At 32.9% G+C, this 26348-nt stretch overlaps 1 long non-coding RNA gene across 1 annotated transcript; it reads left to right on the top strand.

Annotated features, from left to right (window-relative positions):
• Positions 1-14423: 14423 nt before the first annotated feature.
• Positions 14424-24097, top strand: LOC128987483 (uncharacterized). Its single transcript, XR_008490244.1, has 3 exons — positions 14424-14714; positions 17258-17432; positions 23950-24097. It is a non-coding gene; the product is annotated as an uncharacterized LOC128987483 (long non-coding RNA).
• Positions 24098-26348: the final 2251 nt, after the last annotated feature.

The following is a 26348-nucleotide window of genomic DNA, read 5'->3' as shown; positions in this document are numbered from 1 at the left end:
CTTTATTCCCAACAAATTACCTGATTAATTTATAGGTTTTCTCATCTGAGATGATCGCTAAAGTAAAATAAAAATCATCTACTACGTTTACATCCATTGCGTTCAAGTACGTCAACATGAGTGAAGTTCAATCATATTTAATTTTCAATTAATTACTTTTTTTGATTTTATTTCAAGGTTTTAAAGGGATGGATGTGTATGAGAAATGGTAATATGATTAATGAAGCAACTGTTACCTATGATTTAGAAACGTTTTTGGGGATTTACTTTTCTTTTATCCTAAGTCTATTTGTAGCATGTTATTTTAAAGTAGAATCGCAAAACAAAATCTTGTAATATAATGGATTACGTGTGATGAATTAAATTGTTTCAAAATAATTCTGGCTCAGTTGGCTGTGTAAGACAGCATTATACAGGGTGGAACGAAGTTAGTGTTAAAAAATTTTATCTGTTAAACTACTAAGTATTTGTGACAAAATGGCACCAATTTAAGTTTCCATACCCTCACAGGTAGAGAATAACGGACAATTTAAGATTTTTTCAAAATATTTGTATTTGCTTACATAAAATAGCCATAAGTGCACTAAACATTGTTTTTATTCCAAATTCATTGTCATTTTTAGAATTCTCGTTAAATTTCCAATATTAATAGTACAAATTCATTGGGATAAAACATCTGTATAAGCCCTTATTTGGCAATGGAAGTTTCAATTTGTGATTTTTTAGAAAAAAGTAATAACTTTTTCCAAGGTTTTTCTATACTACACTGGACTCTAGAGAGTGTCAATTATTACTAAAAACTTTGACAGTTAATAACCTTTAAAATGATGTATAAACATCTACTGTTCGTTTGATTTGTCGTTCTCAAATTTAAGAGTTTTTCTTGAAAAACACGGAACGGCTAATGTTTAATTTCCTGTAAAAAAACATGTATTGGCTTCAATGATATGGCAGCAGCTGCTTTAAAAATCATGTTTAAATGGACATTATTGCAATTTTCAGAATCCTTGTAAAATTCCTAATATATTGAGGTATTGTTAGGATTAACGCCTTATGAACCTATGTTTTGTGATGTATCTTCATTTAGGGTTTTTTCTTTTTTATTGGCATAACTTAAATATCGTTTACGGTGTTAGTTCTATGGTACATTCAACCTATGTGCGAGATTGACTTAATGCAAAATACACAACTTGAACAATGATAACAATGATAAAGATGGGTCATATGGTGTGATATGCTGGCATGCCAGGTCGCCAGACTTTAAGTCCACTGGACTTGTTTTGTGTGGCTATGTGGAGTACTTGGTCTCCTCATCTTTAGTGGAAGATAATAAGGAAATTTAAAACTGGATAATGAATGCAGATGTGCTTGTCAGAGGAACGTTGTATTTTAATGTTACTGTTGGTGCCACTTGCAAAAAACTTGGCTGTATATCAGGGAAAGTAAAGGAGATTTTGAAAAAAAATTAAACTCAAGTAGTTGGCATCAAATAGAAGGCAACTATTAAAACGTTAAGGAAGTAAGGAACAGTTATTTAAGTTTCGAATATTGTGTGTTTTAGAATTAACTTTTATATTTTGTGTAAATAAGTTAAACTACGTATTTCTGAGGTTTTAACAATAATTTTAGTAAAGAAATAAATCACTTGGCTGATTTTCATTAGCATGTGTATAAGCACTACAATCTAATTGCTATACTTTACTTAGATTAATTTTGGGTTTTCGGTGAACATATTGACAACATTGTAAATTGTAGTATCTACATAATTTTAGAGGTTACTCCATTTATTTGCTTATGCTTAGAAAATAATCTTAAGTTAAATGTACTATGTGTAACTTTAAACAATATTCAATGTATTCAAAAAATTGAAATAAATAAAAGTTTAACATGTTTTCACAAAACATACGTTTATATGGATGTTAATCCTAATAGATCTTTAATATTCTTATAATAAATCTCACAAGGATTATAAAAATTACAATAAACCCAATTCAAATATAATTGTTATTGCAGCTATTGCCATATTATTTAAGCAAATACATGTTATTTTAAAGGGAGGCGATTTTGCCCATTCCGTGTTTTTTAAGAGAAACTCTTAAATTTGAGATCGACAAATCAAACGAACAGTAGATGTTTATACATCATTTTAAAGGTTATTAATTACAGAAGTTTTTAGTAATATTTGACACTCTCTAGGGTCCAGTGTAGTATAGAAACACTTTGGAGAAATGTATTACTTTTTTCTAAAAAATCACAAATTCAAACTTCCACTGCCAAATAAGGGCTTATGCAGATGTCTCATCTCAGTGAATTTGTACTATTAATATTGGAAAATTGAAGAGGATTCTAAAAATGACAATGGATTTAGAATAAAAACAATTTTTAGTGCACTTATGGCCATTTTATGTAAGCAGTTACAAATATTTTGAAAAATACTTAAATTGTCTGTTATTCCCTACCTGTGAGGATATGGAAACTTAAATTGGTACCATTTTGTCACCAATACTTAGTAGTTAAACACATAAAATTTTTTAACACTAACTTCGTTCCACCCTGTATATCTCGTATAGGCATCTGAGGTTTATCGATTTTAACGAATTTCCCTATAGGGAAGTAGCTATTACCGTAGGTCTCATGGTAACACTTAGGCCCGGGACCGATATACTTTTTCATTTTGATGTCCCCAGAGGTCAAAAACACCATTCGTTAAAATTTTTATATAAGTATATATATATATGTATGTATATATATATGTATATATATATGTATATATACATATATGTATATATATATGTATATATATATATATGTATGTATATATGTATATATATATGTATATATATATATATATATATATATGTGTGTCCGTGAACACGATAACTTGAGTAATTTTTATCCGATTTTGATGAAATTTGGTTTAAAGGTGTAAGGCGGGATAAACTTGAATGAGTTCGCGATCCAGCATGATCGGACCATGGGAACAGGGTTTTATGGGGTAAAAATTGGTTTTTCTCACTTTTGACCCTCAAAACACAAAATTTTCCAATTTTCCTCTAATCCATCTTAAAGAGCTTAAAAAAACAAACAATTCAGTATATCAAAGTGTTTTTGTACGGTTATTGGTTACGGAGAAAACTAAAAAAATTGTCAATTTAAAATTCCCATGTTATTCTTATGGAGAATATTGTAAAATGTTGTAGTTTGCTTGTTTATGGATATCTTTTGATCAAACTTGGCAAATATATTCATTTTATACTAAGCAATAATTATTTTACTTACTTAAAACATACACTTTATTAGTTTCCTTGTAGCAGCAAACCTACTCGTAGCTAAGGTACTCGTTAATGTTATTTAAATAGATCAATTGAAAATCAATTCAGCCAAATTGAAATTCGCTAAGACGACAGGTTTGCTGCGGCGGGGGTATTTATGTATTGTTTTGTCTTGTTTTTAGTTTAAATATGACAAGTAACTATGTTTAGCTGAACTAAAACACAACTATGCTAACTTATTTAAATACTGATATTGACTTATGGTTGAGAGACACCTTGTATAAGACACCATAAGCAAACATTACATAGTAAATTTACTAAAAGATTACCCTTTTTAGATATATTTTTACATATGCTAAAACAGAATTATGGTACTATTTAGATAAGATTAAATAATATTTTTAACTAATATCTTAGTTAAAGGTCTTTTGCATTTATATTTAGAAAAAGATCGAAACAAAGAAAACACTAAATGTACATGACAATACGTTTACATTTCATAGTAAGTTGACTATAAATTTGATTTCATTCTTTAAATTATATTTTACATAATACTGAAAAAACAATATGTTGCAATTTAGGTTACATTAAACATTTGAATACCAAAACGCGTTTTTAATGTACATAAATAAAAAAAAAAAACTATAAAACAGCGTAAAAAATAAATTTAGTATGTAAAATGGAACTTTCCTAAAGTTTATACCCATCGAAGGTCATAAATTTCGTCTCTAGCACTAATGGCTTGAATAGCGGAAATAGATAAATTAATCATACAACCTAAGGTAGCCATAAGCAACGGAAGTCAAGGATATTTCCGGAAATGCCAACGTAGATCCAGTAACGACTCAGTAACGATATGATCAGTTGCAGATTTTATCTTCTCTAATGTAGTCTAATAACCACTAGCATGGAAATGATACTAGTTAATATACTTGTTAATTTTCTACTCTTTTCCTCTTTTTTTGGACAATAATTCGTAATAATGTTGCTTTTTCGTATGCTAACCTAATACTAAGAAGTTAAAATGTTCTACATTTATGAAACCCTTTACCAAGAAAAGTCTATAAATTATTTCGTCAGATTAACGATTTAACTAATTTTGTAGTAAACGTTTTAAATTTCAATTATTTAAAAAACTTGGATTTAAGAATATCCTTTAATACTGAGTTTACACTTGTTTCAAAACTACTAGAATAACATACTTTCTCTGTAGCTTCTCTGATGATAGAGTTAATTATTTCTTTGCCTAAAGCTTTAATCGTCAAGTTTACAAAGAAGAGTACTACAATCGTGGGTGGAAGTCTTTAAATTAGAGAAGTTTGGCGATATAAGTGATTTAACGTTTATGGTAGGATATAACACCACGAGTTGAAGTAATGTGCATAGCTTTAGCACATTCTATGAAAATTCAAAGAATAATAAACTTTGGTCTCGTTTTATACATTTACTATTCTCAAAAACTTTAAACAGGGTGTTTCCAAATTGTCTGGACATATGTTGTGTACTTGATCATTGTACAAACATAAAATGCCATATAAGTATGGGTCTAAAATGTCTAGATTTCTGTATGTCGGTCCGTTGGCATTTTAAAAGATTTTTTTCTATCTTGGGCTTTTATCAAGATAGAAATTTCAAAAGTGCTATAAATGTGCAGTTTAGGGTAAAAAAGGTTAAAAGAGCTTTAGCATTACACATTAAATGGCCGCCATATTAAAATTGTGTGAGATATCGAAATAAAATTGTTTAGCTCTTTTTACCTTCTTAACTACTCATTTATAACCGTTTTAACATTTCTAACTTGAAAATGCCTCAAATATTAAATAATAAAAAAAATCACAAACAGATCGACAGAACTAGGCATATTAGAACGATACTTATGTGACATTTTATGTTTGTCTTTGCCTGAAGAACAATTCCACAAATGGAAACAGAATTTGGAAACACGCTATATTATATTATTGCCCCTTGGGCAGTTAGGAACATGGAGTAAGGAAACTGTACTATTTGACTATGAAAAACCTGAACCAAGAGACAGAAATATAACTTCTTTTATCGTTGATTCATAAAATCATCCATATTTAAAGGGTAACTTTTTCTAAACTCAATGGGTATCAGAAGTCAACCTAACGAATTTATCTGACGCAGTTTGGAACCTATTATTAATCAGTGGTTGTGTACAAAACTGAAAAGCGAGGCAAATAAATACAGCTTAAACAACCAATTACACACAGGGAAATAAATCAACGGTTTGATGCGAGAATTCCAGTGACGCGTGTTAGATTTATATCCGGGATTATTTTATTATTTACAAAGCCGATATATCCTAAATTTCTGTTGAACTTTTTTGAAAATAAGATAAAAAACGACCTTAGGGATGACAACTAGAACTAAAAGAGGTGTGTGCTTTTTTTACCAATATCAACGTTCCATTTATTATGAATGATAGTCCCTACATATCGCGGCATAATTATATGCACTACATTTGTCTATACGTATACAAATGCAACTAAATTAAAAATGTAATTTGAAATCCTTTTGACATTGTGGTTGAAAAATAATATGTTCCTAACATAAATTCAATGGTCACAAATTGTCATAGTAAAGCTTTACGATGTTGAAGAAGTTGAACAAAGTGTACATCATTGAAAATGGCGTCCGCAAAAGTAATATTTTGTTAAAGGTAAAAAATTTGAATTTTAATGTAGTCGTAAATTATAAACCAATGTATGAAATATTACTAAAAGAATCCGCGTCCATTAACATCTTACTTGATGAAAAATATAGATTTCTGTGAGTGATGTTTGAATACCTATATAGTTACTTATAACTTTCCTTGTCCTTAGACAATATTAATTGAAATAATTAGATGCAGTCAGTTGATTGCGTCAACTTGATAAATTAATATAAAGGTTGAGATATTGATGGAGCAGATTAGAGTTAAATGGAGATTCCTTGTCAGATGAGTGAAGCTGTCAAATTAACGTCAAACACATTAAGCTGTGTTTTCTAAATTTGTCGGTCGATTCTATTTGTTTGCCTGAGAATATATAAATAATTTTTGTGTGTAATAGTTTCTTTGAATCAACCAACATAATTTTATGACCTTATAATAGCCTTGGTAAATACAGTAATTAAGGTACTAATATAATTTGTGATTTGGTATGCGTAAGATATATTCTTCTTGTATCTTTAGAACTGTCGTCTTAAGTATAACTGTTTAAGAACGTGAATCACCACTTGGTTTGAAAGTTTAAAAGGATTCTTCTCTATCCAAAATGGTGGCCAATATTACCATTACGAACCAATTTTACCATTGTTTTTCCACAACATTTGACGGGCTACCATTTTGGATAGAGAAGAGATAGCGACCTCTAGTTTTCACCATTCTTTAAAGTTTTGTAAACACTTTAAAATGTGGTGTCAATTGTAGGGGGTTTACATTTAAAATATTTGAGTTGCCCCCTAAATCCCCCCTTTTGGGGGGACACTCAACAATTTCAAAATCATAAAATGAATCTTCCTGCTAAGATTGCACGACCACCAAAAGGATACCTTTGCATATTTACTTGGAAAAATATTAGAGGGGGGGTCTTGACTTTTTATTCACCCTGTATAACATGGGGTTCCTTGCAATTTAAATGTTAAGTTAAAGGTAGGGGGTGAATGGGAACTTAACTTTGAATTCACAGAAATAGTGGCCCCTACGTCATTAGATGATTCCCGAAAACTGCTTATTTCTACCTGTTTAAGTTTTTACATAAATTAAGAAGCAACTTAAAAAAAACTCTTTATACTGTAGTAACTACAATAAAATGAAAACCTACTCTGAACTACGGAAACTAACGGTAATTATTAAAGACAGACCACGTCAAGCTAAAAAAAAAAACCTGAATTATAAAGTGTTTTGCAGTCCAAGTCTCACCAACCGGGATGTTGCTGTCTTCATTTTACCGTCTTGCAATTTTATGGTTAATGAATCTTAATTTGAAACGAGACTGTAATCAAACTCGGTTGTAATCTTGCAATTTTAATCTCACTCTAGTTAGTTGAAAAGCAAGTTATTTTACGTTTCCAATTCTTAAATTTCTGTAATGAGCATTTAATTTATTTCCTATGAAAAGAAGTAAGAATGTAAATTATTATGTGTTTTCCAGTCCGAAAGTCACCAACTGTTGCCTTCCTAATTTCCCCGTTTTCACAATTCCATAGTCAATAAATGCACTAACTGGTGCACGCTGCGAGAATGCAAGCTCTACAAACACATACAAAGCTGAAACGTTAGCAACTAGTGTTCTCCTAATATTCTGATGCGGTCGTACCCAAAAGACCAAGTACTAAATGTATACTTTACTTTGTGAAACAACTAATACGTTTTCCAAATAAAAAGATGTATACGGTAAAAATGTACTAGACTTGTGCTTGTTTCTAAAATGGTTTACCTTAGTTTCAGTAATGAAAGTATTGCATGTCAAGAGTATTTTTTTTTATCAGTCGGTATCTTTGCAGCGGCTGCAGACTGTAAAACCAAAACAGCGATGTCGTGGGTCCGAGTCCTGATGCCAACTCTGAATAATTTTTGTGAAGTATTTGCTCATCCCCTGCTTTGGCATTGTGCATGTCTGGGTCTCTAAAGCCCAATATGACGATATGACGGAGAGATACATTTTTATTTTGCAAGTACTAAATAAAGCTGGTAATGTAGCAAAACATTATAGTGATGTTCAGTATGTTACAATCTTGAATACGTGTAGTGTTCAAAATATTTTCGATAAGTAAGGATAAACATAAGAGACATGGAAGGTGCTTAACTAATCACACAATAATTAATTTAGTTAAATTATAAACATCTGGCACTTTATAGTTCTTAATAAGTTGACAAACATGCTAATGTAGAGCATAAAATTGCGTAAAAGTTAATAAACCCCAGTTAGTTAGTGACTTATACAAATTATGTTCCTCAAGTTGAGCGATTACAATTTCAAAGTTGTGACAATATCAGATTATGATAAGTGACGACGCAGGAGACTACATTTACATCACACTTGTCGCCTGGGACTGGCTGTGAACACTGTTGTTGAAGTGGTTTATACAAATTATGTTCCTCAAGTTGAGCGATTACAACTACAAAGTTGTGACAATATCAGATAATGATAAGCGATGACACAGGAGACTTCATTTACATGAGACTTGTCACCTGGGACTAGCTGTGAACACTGTTGTTGAAGTGATTTATACAAATTATGTTCCTCAAGTTGAGCGATTACAATTACAAAGTTGTGACAATATCAGATTATGATAAGTGACGACGCAGGAGACTACATTTACATCATACTTGTCGCCTGGGACTGGCTTTCAACACTCTCTTTTAAGATTAATCTGTAATCTAATCAAATATTAGGATAATGTACATTTACATTTAGCGTATTAGTAAAGCTACCTAATTCCCAGTAAGTGTTAAGTAGGCAGATGCACTAAATTTATTTTTGTTCCGTATGCAAAAAATAGTGCACTTAAAAATTACGGGTATTTAAAATCTCTGCGTCTTACATTGTATAGATCGATTGCAGAGCATTATAGATTTTCACTCGACTTTGTCTCGCGCGGAAACACCATCATCCAGTAAACACATTTTTACAAGACAAGTAAAGCAATAGACTATGATCGAGCAGAAATTTTATATTGTTATATTATGCGCATGTGCAATACAATAAATATATTTATTTCCATTCATCAGTAGTACACATAATTTTGTCCGTCACTTTATCCTCGGCTAGAAGAGTAAAAAGGATTTACTGATATAAAATTACGAGACGAAGAGATAAGTGGTTAGATGACATTAAAGTGACGCTAAGATCTCGAGACATTAATCACGTCAGCAGAGGATAAGACTGACAGATTTTTTCACTATAACCAGACTTTATAGCTTAAAAAATTGATTCTTAAATTGTGAAAAGAAGCTGGAACGCAGTTAACAAAGTCGCTGGCAACTTACCATTGTATTTTAATCGAGTTAAGCCTCCGAATCACTGATCAATACGTGTACTGGTGAAATCACTTGCTGTCAAGTGATTCTTGAGACCTTGAGGATCAAAACCTCAAGATCACAAGAATTACTATTTTAATAAATCAGTTTAGAATATATATATTTAAGTTGCTTATACAAGGTAAAAAAATCAAGACCCACCATATAATATTAGCAAATTTCCCTATAGGGAAGTAGCTATTACCGTAGGTGGCATGGTAAGACCTAGGCCCGGGACCGATTTATTTTTTCGTTTTATGTCCCCAGAGGCCAAAAACACCATTCATTGAAATTTATATATATGCGTGTGTGTGTGTGTGTGTGTGTGTGTGTGTGTGTCCGTGAGCGCGATAACTTGAGTAATGTTTGTCCGATTTTGATGAAATTTGGTTTAAAGGTGCAAGGCAGGATAAATTAGAATGAGTTCGTGAACCAGCATGATCGGACCATGGGAACGGGGTTTTACGGGGTGTTTTATGGGGTAAAAATTGGGTTTTCTCGTTTTTGACCCTCAAAACACAAAATTTCATAATTTCGCTCTTGACCTTTTTAAAGAGCTTAAAAAACTAATAATTTAGTATGCAAACGTGTTTTTGTTCGGTTATAGGTAAGGGAGAAAATCCAAAAAATTGAAAATTGAACATTCCCATGTTATTCTTATGGAGAATATTGTAAAAATTGTAGTTTGCTTGTTTATGGATATATTTTGATAAAACTTGGCAAATTAATTTATTTTACACTAAGCTATTAATATTTGACTAAAAACACACTATTGGTTTTCTTGTAGCAGCAAACCTAGGTACTCGTTAAACCTTGTGTTATTTAAATATATTTAATGAAAGTCAATTCAGACAAATGGAAATTCGCTTAGTCGGCAGGTTTGCTGCGGCGGGGGTATTTTATAAGTAAATATTCAAAGATATCCTTTTAGTGGTCGTGCAAACATAGCAGGAAGTTCTATTTCATGAGTGTCATCCAATAATGGTGGATGTAGAGGGCAACTCAAAATCTTGAAACTTAAATACCGTTCAAGTAACACCTCATTGGGTTTACAAAAACTTAAAGAATTGTGAAAACCAGAGTTCGATATCTCTTCTCAATCAAAAATTGTAGCCAGTGAAATGATTAATGACGTCTACATCTCATATAATTTTTGTGTGAAAAAAACATAATTTTCCCTCCCCTCTAATATGTTCCTAAGTATATACAGTATTACAGAGTTATCTTTTGGGTGGTCATGCAGAAGGCTGAAAGTTTCATTTATAAATTTTATAATTAATTGTGAGTGTCCCCTAAAAAGGGGAGATTATGGGGGCAATTCAAAAATTTTAAAAGTAAACCCCCTTCAAGTGAAACCTTATTTTGAAGTGTCTTGACTTTTTATCCACCCTTTAGTTGCAAGTTAGTATCAAACCTAACACAAGTGTGTTAGGTTACAATAACATAACCAAACTTACACTGTACACTTTGGACAAGGCTTAGACATTGCCAATAGTTCTAAACTGTCCAGATTCTAGTGTTTACTTGCACAATATACAGATCATTAAAAAAGAGGTAAACTAACAGATTTTTTTGTTAGGTTGAAAATAACAGTTTAAAACATTGCTACGCAAAAATATTTCATATATTTAAAATAAATTAAGTAATGATTACAGCGCATGAGAATAGGTTGAGGGAATCTTTGGAATTTTAGTTACATAAAAATATATTTCTTCTATAATAAATCTTAAACTAAATTAACTCAAGTCATCATCTTCATCACAGGAAGATAAGTCGTCATATTCTTTAGGGGAAAAAAACATTGAAAATAGACGTTCCTAATAATATTGTATCATAATTTAATGTATACAAATGCCCTACGTAATTATTTTAACGCTTAATTGGAATGTTAAAAACTTAAATCAAGCAAACATATGATTTAGCAAAAATCGATAACGCGTTACTAAAATTTTTCATTTGAATACAAATAACTCTTTGAATTAGTGTTTTAATTCGTTAGTCGAAATGTGTGGTATCAAGAAAGAGTTTATAAATTTAAACTAAGGTTATACTTTCTATTTCCGACTAAAGTAAGGTAGCCAGAAAACTTTATTTTAAATATTTTAGATACCAACCCTAATTAATCCCTTTAGGAATCTCAAATAACCTATCACAAGAATTAATTATCTTATTTTAATCTTTTGCTCACATTCTACAAAATCCCATGTCAGAAAAAAAATAAAAAAAATAATTATTAAAAGACAAGCGAATTAAAGTGATGAATTATACACGAGATAGTATTACTAGGAGGAATCTCAAATAACCTATCACAAGAATAAATTCTCTTTTTTTAATATTTTGCTCACATTCTACAAAACCCCATGTCAGAAGTTTAAAAAGAAATTAATCATTAAAGGACAAGCTAATTAAAGTGATGAATTATACACGAGATAGTATTACTAGGCAATTCATACAGGTAGGTTAACGCAAAGTCATACTGGATGGAGAATCATTATTTGTAGTAAAATTATGAATAAGATTGCACTTACAAATTGCCCGATTTTCTAATTCTTGAAACAATTTTATTCGTTAAACAGGCTATGAACATATATTCTTTGAGTTTGATGTCAACCAGATATTCTATTAAAGCAATGCTATTTTCACTAAACCTTAAAAATATTACTTTTGGATTTCAGTTTGGTCACCATTATAATATCTAGATATTAAAAAGAGGAGTCCTTAAACATAGTATAAATAAGGGAGAAAACTAAAGCATTTCTTTTATTGATTGTTTCTTAAATTATACTAGTCGGTATAAAGTTGTTTAACTTAACGACAACTTTAAATTTTCCTTCAGCAAAATTACTAGATTCGTATTTGTATAACAAATGCAGTCACAACCCCGAAAGCTATTTACAATCACAAATCAGTCAAAACATTTTACAACCTACGAAGACTGGTGCAGTAGTCAATAAACTGTAGTTGCAGTTTTGAATTATCAACCTAATGGAGATAAATTAGTGACAATTAGGCCTAATTCAATCCACTGTATACGTCAACGCCAATGTATTTACACTTATCACCGAAAACCTATTGCTGATTAATTCAGCTTAAGTATTTTGTAAATAAATGAAATAATACTGTCCTATTATTGTTTAACGATCAGTAACTTTATATTTCATTTTATACTCAAAATAATATGTGTTTTGTTATAACATTTGTGAAAACGTGTAATTATATATCCAATTCCAACGTTGCAAAATGAAAACTCCATTAGATATAGTTAAGAACTGTTAACAGGATCCAAGCCGTGTCCAAAGTGTAGAAGACCAAAGTTTGGTTATGTTAGTGACTTGTGGCTTCACATCAATGGTTTGATACAAAATGTGCAACAAGAACAAACTTCGTTATGCATTCAACCTCTGTCAAACACCAGGGGCCCTATTTTTGAAATGGTTGACTGTTGAGTTGAGTGTCGAGTCATTCTATTTCCAATCGTTTCGTATTTTTGAAACAAAAAAAATTACTCTTTTTGAGTCGACGCCATATTGTTTTGTTATTGCTTTAATTTACTAATTGCGATTTAGAGGTTATGTATTTGTTGTCAATGTCTTAGCACCCAATACTTTATGCGATTGTTAATTTTATTTACTGTGTCAATACTAGACTATTTAATCTATATAATTTGTTTGAAATACACTAGGCATACTAATTGAATTTATTAAAAGATAATTATTGTTATTAGACCTATGATTTAAGGTATTAAAGATTGTGGTAGAGAGAAACAATATCATAGTTTGTTTCAATACCATTCACCTAATAAAGGAATCAAATTAATTTTAAGTTACGATAAGCTTTCAGTGCAATGGCAAATAGCCATAAGCTTTAACCTAAATAAAAACACAATAAAAAATAACATGAAACAAAACGATGAAGAAAACTAAAATAAGGTGATGTGTTCTGAAATAGATATGAAGAAAGCAAATAATAATGTATTTAGGATATGCCTAAACTTATAATGAGCTACACCGTAAAACAAACAAACATCCATAATAAATTTTATTGTTAATACTTATAAGTTTATATAAGGTACTTTTGCAATCACTAAGATTAAGCAAGACATAACCTCACAATCTCTCAAGAACGGAGTTGACAGTTTACCTCAGTATCTCGAAATATGGTAGATTGAGATTAGCTGATCCAGATTTTAGAGTAAGAAGAGGTAAAATTGAAGATAAAAAAACTCTGCATTGTGATTGGGTTAAAATGACGTCATCTGAATTTCGGGCGGTCGTATGCTCTATATTTCCAAAACGAGTCACTCAACTAGTGATTTCCAACTCACTTCCAAACTGTTGGATTTCAAAAATACCAAATCCTGTTGTTGGTTGAGTTGAGTGTTGACTGTAGAGTCAACTGTCAACCATTTCAAAAATATGGCCCCAGTTGAGGGGAAAAATGGTATGAATTTTTGCTTATTGACTACTACTATTTAGACAAGTGTTCAGTAAAGAGTCCCCGCCCCTATTTATTTAATTTTTATTTACTTTTTTTTTGTAAATTCTTAAAATGCATTATTGCCTGGCCTTTAACGTGTTGTTTTAATCATTGTATTTTACAAGGTGTTTTTCCAGCTTGCCTGAAGAAATCGAAGGTCGTGCCTGTCTATAAGAAAGGTGCGTGGGACGAGCCTGGTAGATTCAGGCCTATCTCTCTTGTTCCTATCCTGTCTAATGTGTTTTGAGTCCTTGTTGAAAACACAGTTGTGTTCACATTTTAAAGTCAACGGGTTGTTCTCTGCCACCCATTATGGTTTCCGGGCCGGTCTATCCACTGTGGATGCGGTGGACAGCCTGATCCAGCATGTCTTGAACTCCTTTGAGTCGGGTGGCTTTGCTGGGGCCACCTTGTGTGACCTCAGTAAGGCTTTCGATACTGTGGATCATGACGTGCTGCTCTGTAAGTTAAATCATTACGGAATCGGAGGTGTCGAACTGCAACTGCTCCGGTCATACTTGGGGGGACGTGAGCAGCTGGTGGTTGTGTATGGCCAGTGCTCTCGTTTTTCGTCCTGTTGCTCATGGTGTTCCGCAGGGGTCTGTCCTCGGGCGAGCGTTTCAAGGCAGGAATTGGACTAGCCTACTGCGCATGCGCAAACCATAAAATTGAGCTGATCTCAAATGAACGACTCTCATACAATTGAAGCAAAAGAGTTGTTTACTGTTCTGTCGTTCTGTCATTTGTCTGCCCCTGCCGTGCCCCATACCATAGCGAGTTTTCAAAGTCTTAAGTGTTTAAGTTGTGTGTTTTTTTTTTTTATAATTTGAGGTTTTATCGAAGTATCGTATGTTTTTAAGTCGGATTTGAGTCAAGGCCCGACTTGAGTGTATAAAAGATTGTTTATTGTTATGCGTTCTACCGTGCCAGCCCCGTGCACCCTTGTAAGTTAGTTTTTATAGTCTTTTCTTTAAAAGTGTTTGTTGTGTTTTGTTCCAAGTGTTGTCCAAATAAAACAATAAGCATTAGCTGTTATTATGCTATTGTATTGCATTTACTTAGTTTAGTAGCTCTTAAGTAAAATTTTATTGCTGTATCATCACACAGTTAGGACATGGTTAGGACTACCTACCGACATTTCCCATAAACATTGCAAAAGGATGAATCTTATAATGATATAAGAACTGTCTAGGCTGTGTGGTAAAAGGCACTTACAAAATAAGTTACCAAGCGGTGTAACTTTCATATTAGAAACCCTTGGGTGAGTTGTAGGCTGCACTTTACTTGACGTCCTACACTCATTCGAATGAAAATATCGATCGATATATCGATTAATCAATTGCTTCATTCGATATATCGTTTGGTTAGTTAGGTAAGGTTAACCCAACCTAACTAACCAAACGATAAATCGAATGAAACAATCGAATGAAAATATCGAATAGAAAAACAATCGAATGAGTGTAGGACGTCAAGTAAAGTGCAGCCGACTTGTATAAAGGCCTAATCTTTAGGTTGACACATTTAACCCTATAGGCCTAGCCTGTAAACCATTAACTGTTTGGAAAAAAGTCTATGCCTTAGGCTAAATATGGTCCTTTAGCCAATTAAATGGCTGCACTTTACTTGACGTCCTACACTCATTCGATTGTTTTTTTTCGATTCGATATTTTCATTCGATATATCGTTTGGTTAGTTAGGTTAGGTTAACTAACCAAACGATATATCGAATGAAGCAATCGATTAATCGATATATCGATCGATATTTTCATTCGAATGAGTGTAGGACGTCAAGTAAAGTGCAGCCAATTAAATGTTTAGGCTAACTAACATTAAAATAACTTAGGCCTTGGCTAGTCTTTGCATTACGCTGGCGTAGGGCTAGGCTAGGTTCCGCTATCAATAGACAGGCCTACACTATAGTACCCTACTAGGTTACTATATTAGACTTATTGGGTATCTCATTCTTTGGCGTTTCCTGTTAAAGGGAACATTCATTATTATCGATAATTTCTTTTCGATATAAGCTTATAAATATTTTTGTTTTACTTCACGATCCATAACTTATTCCTTCTGTTATCTTCAAACACATTTAAATGATCTAGGCCTACTAATTTAGAAGTAGGCCGAACCTTGTTTAGCAAACATTTAATAGCCTCTTTTATTGGATCAAACTAAGCTAAACTAACCTATAACATAACTAACCAAACTTGCTGTATGATCTACGTTACCGTTTCAAAATTTTGTTTAATAACAGAAAAGGCATGGGGAATGGCTGTCAAACGGAATTTTGAAACGTTTGGCCTAAGTTACAGCAAGTTTAGGCCTAGTTGGTTTTGGTTGGTTTAGAACATTATCAATTCAATAAATTCTTATAGTTTAATTAACCTTATTTGTTTAGTTGTTTGTTGATAGGCTACTAAACAATATTTATTTAATCCTTATCGAAGTTGTCAAACTGATATGTTTTAATTGGTATTAGGCTATCAATATAACGGACAGAAAAATAAAATTTCGATATTCGAAAAGAAATTATCTATAATAATGAATGGTGGAATTTATATTTTATATTTAAGTATTCCCTTTAACAGGAAAGTACCCATTCTTTACATTATACTTAGCCTTTATAAAGGCTACTCATACACACATATAGGCTCTAACTTAATAACTTAGAATGCTGTAACCTTTTGAAAGAGGCATTTCCTCGCGCTGTTGTAATAGTCAGAATATTAAAACATTGTTTGTTTAATTTAAATGGCGGTTTGTTTGAAATTATTTAGAGTAACATGGCCATGAGAAACGTGCTATTTAAAACTCCAACGAAAGAAAAATATACGTTAAGTTAAAAACTATTAAATTGTAGTTATTTGTAGCGCCCAAAAACTTTTGTGCCGTTACCTACTTTTAAGAAAAAACAGTCTGCCATCTACTTAGTGATGTAAATTTTTGTAAATACAATTTTTTCTTTAGTTGGGGTAATTTTGATGAAACAATACATTTACAGTCTTCATTTTATGCTAGAATGTTCTACTATAAACAATGTAGGCTATTAAGTAAAGTCCTTTAGAGAACCTGCAATCATTATTGGGTGAAATAGCAGTTCGTTGTACAAATCGTAGGCTACTTGATATTATTCCCTGCGATATAAATTCCGATTTTTGTTTTGAGTATTAAAGGTATCGTGATATGAATATTTAAAGCCATAGAGTCTTTTCAAATAGACTTTCACACTGTGCTGTGGTGGTTAAACAAGGTTAGTTCAGTTTGGTTTAGTTTATGTTAATAAAAACCAGGTAACACCTAAATACAGTAAATCCAAATTGTTCCAATAGCATCCTCATTGGGTTGGGTTAGTGTTGTACAGTTTTGTATCAAAACTGATTGTCAAAAGCGCCAAATTATACCTAGTCGTGTCTTTCATGAGTAACTTAGCTTATAGAAAAAAGCTAAAAATTTTGTTAATGATACCTTGTTTGTTTATAAACTATAGGCCTACCACTTTCAAAAGAAGCGGCGCAGAACCATGGCTGTCTCGCGCACGTAGGGGTGAAGGGTGATGGTGGGGAAGGGCCTGGAGCAGTGGTGGCCCGGATAAGTCGTTGGGGTGAGGTGTCTTTCCCCATCACTCTGACTCTCCTGCTGTCCTGCATGCACGACTCAAACAGGTGCGTGGTTTTTTTCTATGTGGTAGGCCTATAAGCTAACATAACCTAAACGCCGCAATGGTCTGTAAAAGATTGGCGGGTGGTCCTCTTTTTAAAAAGACCCATAGGCTAACAGATTAATACTGTTAATACTGTTCTATGAAATGGCGACCATACAATGTAGGTATTTTAAGCCAAGTATGGATGGAGATGAGTGTAGGATGAGTGGCGCAATCTTGTAGTCTTGTTAGTGACTAAGGCCGACATGTTCCTTAGACACAGCTGTTAATAGCCCATACAGCTAATGACAACTAAGGGACCTACAGTTTATTGTGGAATCCGAACCACATTTTTTCCTCGTGATTAACGAATTGGTCTAATCATTAGGATAGTACTGCGGATTGTCGTAGTACTCACTAGCGCGGACGTTAACCCACACTGTTGCAGTGCAATGTAATTTTCAGAATCAGTCTTCTTCGCTTTGTATTTAGGCTAAGTAAAATTGATTTTCCTTGCTGCATATTAGGGAACATTATTATAGCTCGGCCGCTTAGAAAACGACCTGCGCGCTAATGCTAAACCAATGCTGGAGGAGGTCGTTTTCTAAGCGGCCGAACTATACCATGTTTAATAGCCATGATAAGGTACAATAGACTCCCTCTTATTCGGACACCTTTTAACTGGACATCGGTTAAACCAGACAACACTCAGTGGAAATTATATCTCTTTAACCAGGCAATTTTATCAGCACATCGGTTTAACCGGACTAGGTCGGCAGGAAGTGGGAGGTAAGCGTTACTGAAACGACTGTTCTTGTGTTAAGGATATGAGTGTTAAGGAGATATAAGGATATAACAGTGATTACTAGTCTAAATACAATGCTCTACTACATTTTAGTCAAATACTGTATATACAGTATGCATTTAAACGGTCACTTTTAATGAGTTTTTGGGACGTCAGTTTAACCAGAAAACCCATTATCCGGACTGGCCTCGGTCCTGAGAGTCTGGATAAGAGAGGGAGTCTATTGTACTGTATTGTTGTGTGTCCTTATGGTTATTATTGTAGCAAGTGGGGCTTAATTAAAACTTCACATATTAATATAACATACATTTATTAGGAGCTCTATTAAAGATTTAACAATTCGGTTCTATGTCCATTTTGCAGAGAGCGAGTCTCCTTCTTAATCAAAGTGAGCTGGTGCTACCAGTGCTGCCAACATAGCACTTTCAAACTAAACTAACAAAACTTTACTATATATAACAAAACAACTCACAACACCTCCCCCTTAAATCTTTTATCCTCTAACAATTTAACAAAGTTTCAAAATTATGAGCATTAGCACTTTTATAATCTTACCAGACAAAGACTTCTGAAATTTTAAACAATCATTTCCTAACCTATCAAACAACATAAGAATTTTCAACCATAAACTAAACATAATACTTTTCATCTTCAAAAATTACCAAAACTTGTAGGCTATTATTATTTCAAACGTTATTTACCAAGTAGTGCCTAAACAAACCCTTTATTATCTATAACATCTCAAATATAAAAACAACAATCAATATAGAGAAATACAATCATATTAAAGATACCTCAAACTGAGGTTTACTCAAAACTTAAACAGTCCCAACAAAAACCTATTAGGCTACACTATTAAACATAACTGACTTCCTAACCCTTTTCTTGGTTAGGCCTATACAATGTAAATTCCATTTTTTGTACAACTTCTTTACTTAAGCACCTCAAATAACACAATACAGGACAGTTAATCAGTGTCATAATCCTCTAGCCTTCTTGGAGGCCTAATTACACGACCAAACCTAGTTTTATAAGCACTTCTTACATTAGGCGTACCATTGTGGTTTACACTACTATGCATTGGCGTTAAAGCGACACCACGACTTACATCTAGTGATTGAGATTGTGAAAATGGGGACACAACTTGAGTTTGTGGGGTTAAAGTCTCGCTAATACGAGTATTTGTCAAGTTATTTGAACTTGGTGTTACATTTACAGTAATAGGCCTACTAGGATTTGTAACCGGAGTTTGTGATTGATCTGATTCTACATCATAATACACTTCATTTCTCTGATCATCAATAGGCCTATTTAAATTACGTCCAATTTCAGACCTCAACCTTAAATGAAAACTATTCCTTCTCAGCACTCGTCCATTACTCATCTTAACCATATAAGATCTAGAACTACCTGTTAGAGCTACAATTTGACCTGGTTCCCATACCCTTTTAACAAGATTGTACACATAAACTGGATCCCTTAACTGAAACTCAGCTTTAGGCTTAGTTGTTCGATCATACACTTGAGCAGACTTAGCTTGATTGTTTACGATAGCTTGTTTGACATTACTAAGACTAGATAAACTTGGCTGAAGCAACCTTTTTGTGATAGGCACTTTAGTACGCAACCTGCGACCCATAAGAATTTGAGACGGTGACAACCCATTAACAACAGGCGTATTACGATATTCTAAAATAGCTAACTGAACATCTGACCTAACTTCATGACATTTTTTCAGAATTTTCTTTATTGTCTGAATGGTTCTCTCAACTTGTCCATTTGACCTGGGATATAATGGACTTGTATTAACTACTTCGAAACACCATTCTTTAGCAAACTCTTTAAATGCAAATGACCCAAAAGGATTGTTGTCTCCGACAACCTTCAATGGTATACCGTGACAAGCAAAAATCGGTTTTAAGCATCTCACTACCTCTAAAGTAGTCTTGTTACACATTTGTACACATTCAACCCATTTCGACAAATAATCTACAACAACTAAATAGATGTTAGGGCCTATTTCAGCTATGTCCACACCTACTTTGCTAAATGGTAGGTCAGGTATTTCATGAGAAATTAATGACTCTTTTGCCTGTGCATTCATATACTTATTACAACTAGCGCAATTTACCACAAGATTCTCAATATCTCTAGTTATACCTGGCCAATATATCAACTCTCTAGCCCTGGCCTTAGTTTTCTCAATACCAAAATGATGTTGATGTAACAACTTGAGCATACTTGTTCTTAGGCTACAAGGTACTACTATTTTATCATTTAAGAATACAATACCATCATTTACATACAGGTCACACCTTTGATTATAAAATAACTTTACATGTTCTGGAACTTTTGACTTATCTGGCCAACCCTGAGCATAATATTGACAAATAATGTTCAATGCAGGATCATCTTTTGTTGCTACCCTAAACTCACACTTTTTAGATTAAGAAATTGCTAATTCATTAGGAACAACTTTATCAGTAGGCCTATCTGATTCACTGTTTTCTTTTACACTATTATTAGACCTACTTACATTTGCAACTTGTCTAGTTCGGGACAACATATCTGCAACAACCATACTACTTCCTGGTCTATATTTAATCGTTACATCATACTTCAACAGTTTTAACTTAAAACGTTGTAGCCTAGTTGACATAATCTTATGTATAGGCTTTTGCATAATTGATTCAATATGCTTGCTATCATTATAAACAGTGACATTCCTACCATACACAAGATTGTGATACTTATTAACTGCTACTACAATGCTCAACATCTCTTTTTCTACTTGTGCATACTGACATTCTACTTGAGTTAGGCTACGTGATCCAAAACTTACCGGTCTACCTTCTTGGATCAGACAGAAACCAACTGCATCTTTACTGCTATCTGCATGAATTTCTATGGGCTTACTACAATCAAAAGGTGCCAAAACTGGTGCTGACGTTAATGAAACTTTAAGCTTTTCAATGCAGTCATTATGAATTGGCAGCCATTGCCATTGCACATCTTTCTTTAGCAACTCTCTAAGTGGACCGATAAGACTAGACATATTTGGAATATAATCCCTAAAATAATTAAACGTACCCAGGACTCGTTGGAGTTCTTTCTTACTAGTTGGAGTAGAAAGATTAACTATAGATTCGATGTGACTTTCATCAACACCTATACCTTTAGCTGAAAACACATGACCAACAAACTTTACAGAATTCAATCTAAACTGCAACTTTCTGGGGTTAAACTTAACACCATTCAACCTTGCTTTCTCTAAAACTTTAGCCATTATTATGTCATGAGCCTCTTCAGAGGGTGCTGCAATTAGTATGTCATCAAAATATACTGTTACACCTTCAATATTGGAAAAAATGCTAGAATTAAGTCTATGAAACAATTGGGGAGCAACCGACAAGCCAAATGGCAATCTTGTAAAAGAATAACACCCAAACGGTGAACTGAAAGAACAAATATCCGCTGACTCTTTGTCTAGACTTACATGGAAAAACCCATTTTTTAAATCAAGAACGCTGAAACAAGTCTTACCAGTTAAGTTAGTCTTAATTTCATCCATTGTAGGTATCAAATATGGCTCAGGTTTGATATCTTGATTTAGAACCTGAGGATCTAAGCAAAGCCTAAGTGACTTGTCAGGCTTTTCAACTATTACCAAATTGCTCACATAGCTACTAGGACTATTATTTTTACAAATGATTCCTAATTGTTCAAGATTATCCAAAGTTTCTTTAAGTTTACTCAAGATTGCATTGGGAACTCTACGTGGCGGTTTTACAATAGGATTAGCATTTTCTTTAAGTTTAATTTTGTACTCTGTAGGGAAACACCCAATACCATTAAACACATCATTATGTTTATTAATGAACTCTTCCCTAGAGGTTACCTGCACATTATGTACTCTAGATATTAGTCCTATTTTTACACAAGTTTTAAGTCCCAAAATTGGTATACACTTATCATTCGAACTTATTACAACAAATTCCTCTGTAGTTAATAGGCCTACCTTGATCAATTCACATTTCAACGTTACTTTACCAACAGTATCTAGCCTAAACCCACCATAAGATTCAAGTTTAACATTACAGTTTTCATCAACAAATGGCTTAGGTTTACACTTGTTTAAAATATCAAGGGGTATTAAGTTAATTTCAGCCCCAGTGTCAAGCTTAAACACCACATTAACACCATTAATGGAAATTGTTTCTGACCAACAATTTTGACCTGCAATTTCACAAACATTTTTGATATTTACATCATCAATTCGAAACCCAGAGCTCAACTCGTCTACATGAATTTCTTCTTGCGATCTGGCATTAGGCCTATTATCTGCAAGCGATCTGGCATTAGGCCTGTTATCTGCAACCTTAGGATTGTGTTTGTTAAACTTATTTTTCGGCTTAAGGCAACCTACGGCAAAGTGATTTAGCTCACCACAATTTAAACACTTTTTATTGTGTGCGGGACAAGCAGCCCTAGCATGATTAGTATTACACTTCCTGCACAAATACGTACGGTTGAAAGTAGGGTTTTTACTAGGCCTACCTTGTTTACCTCGATAGTGTTCAACAGCATGCACCATATCTTCTTTCACTTCACTCTTAACCACTGGCGTGAGGGAATTTAAGTCACTTGACATCGGCATGGAATTAATTTTATCTTTACTAACAACTTGAAATTGTTCTTTACTTTGCTCGGCCAACTGGCAATGTTTGATAGCATCTGAGAGTTTAAGATCAGGGACCCGCAAAAGTCCTTCTTGCAATCCTTCATCTGATATACATAGTACTAGTTTATCTCTAATGAGACTATCTTCTTGGCCTTCAAAATTACAATACGATGCAAGTTTTTTCACATCAGTTAAGAAGTTAATGAAAGGTTCACCTTCTTTTTGAACTCTTTTGAAGAAAAGAAATCTTTGATAGGTTATATTACGAGTCGGGGAAAAATGTTTGTCAAACTCCCTAATCACATCCTCAAGTTTTAAACTTTTTAAATCACCCAACTTAAATGTATGATATATGCTTAAGGCTTCTCTTCCAATTACGTTCAGCAATTGTGCAATTTTCACTTCCTCAGATTTAGAGTCTGATTCAGTGGCTATTAAAAATAGCTTAAACTGCTCCTTAAATAGAACCCAGTCCTGAGCAACATTATTTGAAATTAATAAACAGTCTGGTGGCTTGAAGAGCCCGGACATCGCCATTTTCCTTACTGCAATCGCACACCAAGCCTACCTTACCTTTCACATCCAGTTACGGAATTATTACTTTATATATTTCACATTATCTTCACCCACTTGCTTTAAATTTGACTGCGCCATGTTGTGTGTCCTTATGGTTATTATTGTAGCAAGTGGGGCTTAATTAAAACTTCACATATTAATATAACATACATTTATTAGGAGCTCTATTAAAGATTTAACAATTCGGTTCTATGTCCATTTTGCAGAGAGCGAGTCTCCTTCTTAATCAAAGTGAGCTGGTGCTACCAGTGCTGCCAACATAGCACTTTCAAACTAAACTAACAAAACTTTACTATATATAACAAAACAACTCACAACAGTATATTTTACTACGTTATAGTGACACGAATAAAAAAATAACAGCCAAAACTTCATGCAATAACCCCATAGTACCACAACAATATGTTTACTACGATGTAGGCTTCACATTGAATGTGTTTTATTAAATTAAAGCTAAAACAGAGTTTTTTGTTACAGAGTCATTGATTGAGGTGCTGGTGAACTGATCGAAGACTTAAAAATGTTTTGCTATAGTGTGAGGTGTGATAGTACGGACTGTTGTGATAAATTACCACTGTTTATGATTTACTTTATATGTTTTAAAATAAATGTTCTACATAAACTATTAAAATTGAATGATCATTTACAATGCCATTATTTCCAGCTGTAATATTTGTTTATACTTCTTTTAATTAATTTTTTTACTTTGTTTCTAAACATAAGTTCTGATGTAGTCAATATTTGCATAATCCCAATGTGTAATCACTTGCACTTTCAAAAATATAAAATAGTAAACACAACAGATTTTTATATACCATTGTTATTATTTATTGGTGTTTTTGTATTGCAATCGTTAAGTTGCATGTGTAGTTGCAGATGCATTGGTCTGTTTAAATGTAAAAAGGAACTAAAATAAAATCTGAAAATTCCAGACTAACAAAGATTATTCAAACAAAGGAGTTGAAGTATGTAAAAAATTCCTAAAACTCTTATTTTAAGTTTGGTAAGTTTAATTTGATACAAATATCGGTACTTTCCTGTTAAAGGGAACATTCATTATTATCGATGATTTTTTTTCGATATATCGATATTTTTGTTTACCGATCCATTACATATTGACAACTGATCTTGTTTAGGCTAAAATATTCTATTATATGGATTAAGAAATGAAACAGTTCTAAGCTAACCTAACATAACCAACCAAACTTGCTGTACCATTTAAAAATTGCTTTTGAAAACAGAAAAGGCAAGTTAAACATGGAATGTTACACAGCAAGTTTGGTTAGTTATGTTAGGTTATTTTTTAGAACAGTTTAATTTTAATATTGTTTGTTGATACTGAACAATATTTATCGTAGTTGTCAGCTGATATGTTTCAATTTGTTAATATCGATATATCGAGAAAAAATCATCGATAATAATGAATGTTCCCTTTAACAGGAAAGTACCCAAATATCAAGTGTTGACCTTATTTCCTATATTTTCTCTGGATGGTATTTCAATTTATTTTATAATTGCAATGATTCTGCTTCACTCAAATTCCAGGGCATGGACTGCAATCAACATCAGCCAACATCAAATTCGATAAAATCTAAAAATTTGTTAACTCACTTGTATATACTGTTGTAAGAAAGACTTAGTAAACCAAAAGTATGGCTTTTAATCATTAAAAATTACAATCATGTTTTAGTTAAGAACAAATACAATATTTACAAACAAATCAAATAATAAATATTATCAGGTGATAATGTTCACATCACCACATATAGCCTACCGTATAACATTTAAATACAACATGAAAAATAATAGGATTTCCTGGAATTTTCCAAAATGTTTAAGATCATTCTAAACATGCCAGGCAATTTCCTTGAATATAGCCTACTCAGATAACTCAACAAAAATATTCTAAGAAAATTTGTATATAGAAATCTGGAGAACATTCTCGGAATATTCTGGAAAAGTACTCTGGAATATTCATGGTATATTCTGAACATAAGTTTAAATTATTAATTTTGTCAAGTACCACAAAATAACTTGAAAAATACAAAAAAAAAACAATGTTTTTAGGGCAAAAAATGGGAAAACCCAATTTTTAGTCCATTCCCATAGTCAGTATTAAAGTACCGAATACTTCAAATCGTCATGGAGGTAGCCAACAGCAGCAGAACTGAACTGAACTAGTAAGTTATGACTCATGAGTCGACTCGTTGAAGACCAAATACAACTGAGCTGGTTCTTTCTGGCGCATGCGCAGTAGGCTAGTCCAATTCCTGCCCTGAAACGCTCGCGTCCTCGGGCCTCTGCTATTTATATTAATGATAAATGATTTGCCCAGTCATGTTGAAGGTGGTGTGGTCTGTTATGCAGATGACACAACACTGGTTCATAGATCAAAAAATTGTCAAAATCCTGAGGAACTCATGGAGCGATCCCTTGTACAGGCATCGGTTTGGTTCCATGCTAACTTTTTGTCTCTCGATGAAACCAAAACATAATCTTTGGTCTTTACGCTGAAAAACATTTAACAAGATGTGACCTCTGTTAAGCTCTTGGGTATATTTGCATTGATACAAAACTGACTTGGAGTCCTCATATAACCTTGGTTTGCAGTAAACTTTCCAGAGTTATCTTCCTTTTGAGTAGTCTAAAAGTTGTCTAAATAAAAACTGCAAAAAAACCTATGTAGCTTTTTTTCAAGGAGTTCTTTTGTATGGGCTCAGACTCTGGGGTGGGTCTGCTGAAATTAATGATGTACTGCTAATACAAAAAAGAGCTGTAAGAATCCTAGCAAACGCTGAGTATGATGCCCCTTGCAGACCTCTCTTTGTAAATGAAGAAATCATGACTTTATAGTTTGTATGTTTTTGTTTCAGTTG

The sequence above is a fragment of the Macrosteles quadrilineatus genome, unplaced genomic scaffold (assembly GCF_028750875.1).
Source record: "Macrosteles quadrilineatus isolate MER2022 unplaced genomic scaffold, UCM_ALF_1.0 Scaffold_2__2_contigs__length_208266976, whole genome shotgun sequence".
NCBI lineage: Eukaryota > Metazoa > Arthropoda > Insecta > Hemiptera > Cicadellidae > Macrosteles > Macrosteles quadrilineatus.
Note: the sequence above shows the minus strand (reverse complement) of the source record. Positions and strands in the feature narration are given on the sequence as shown.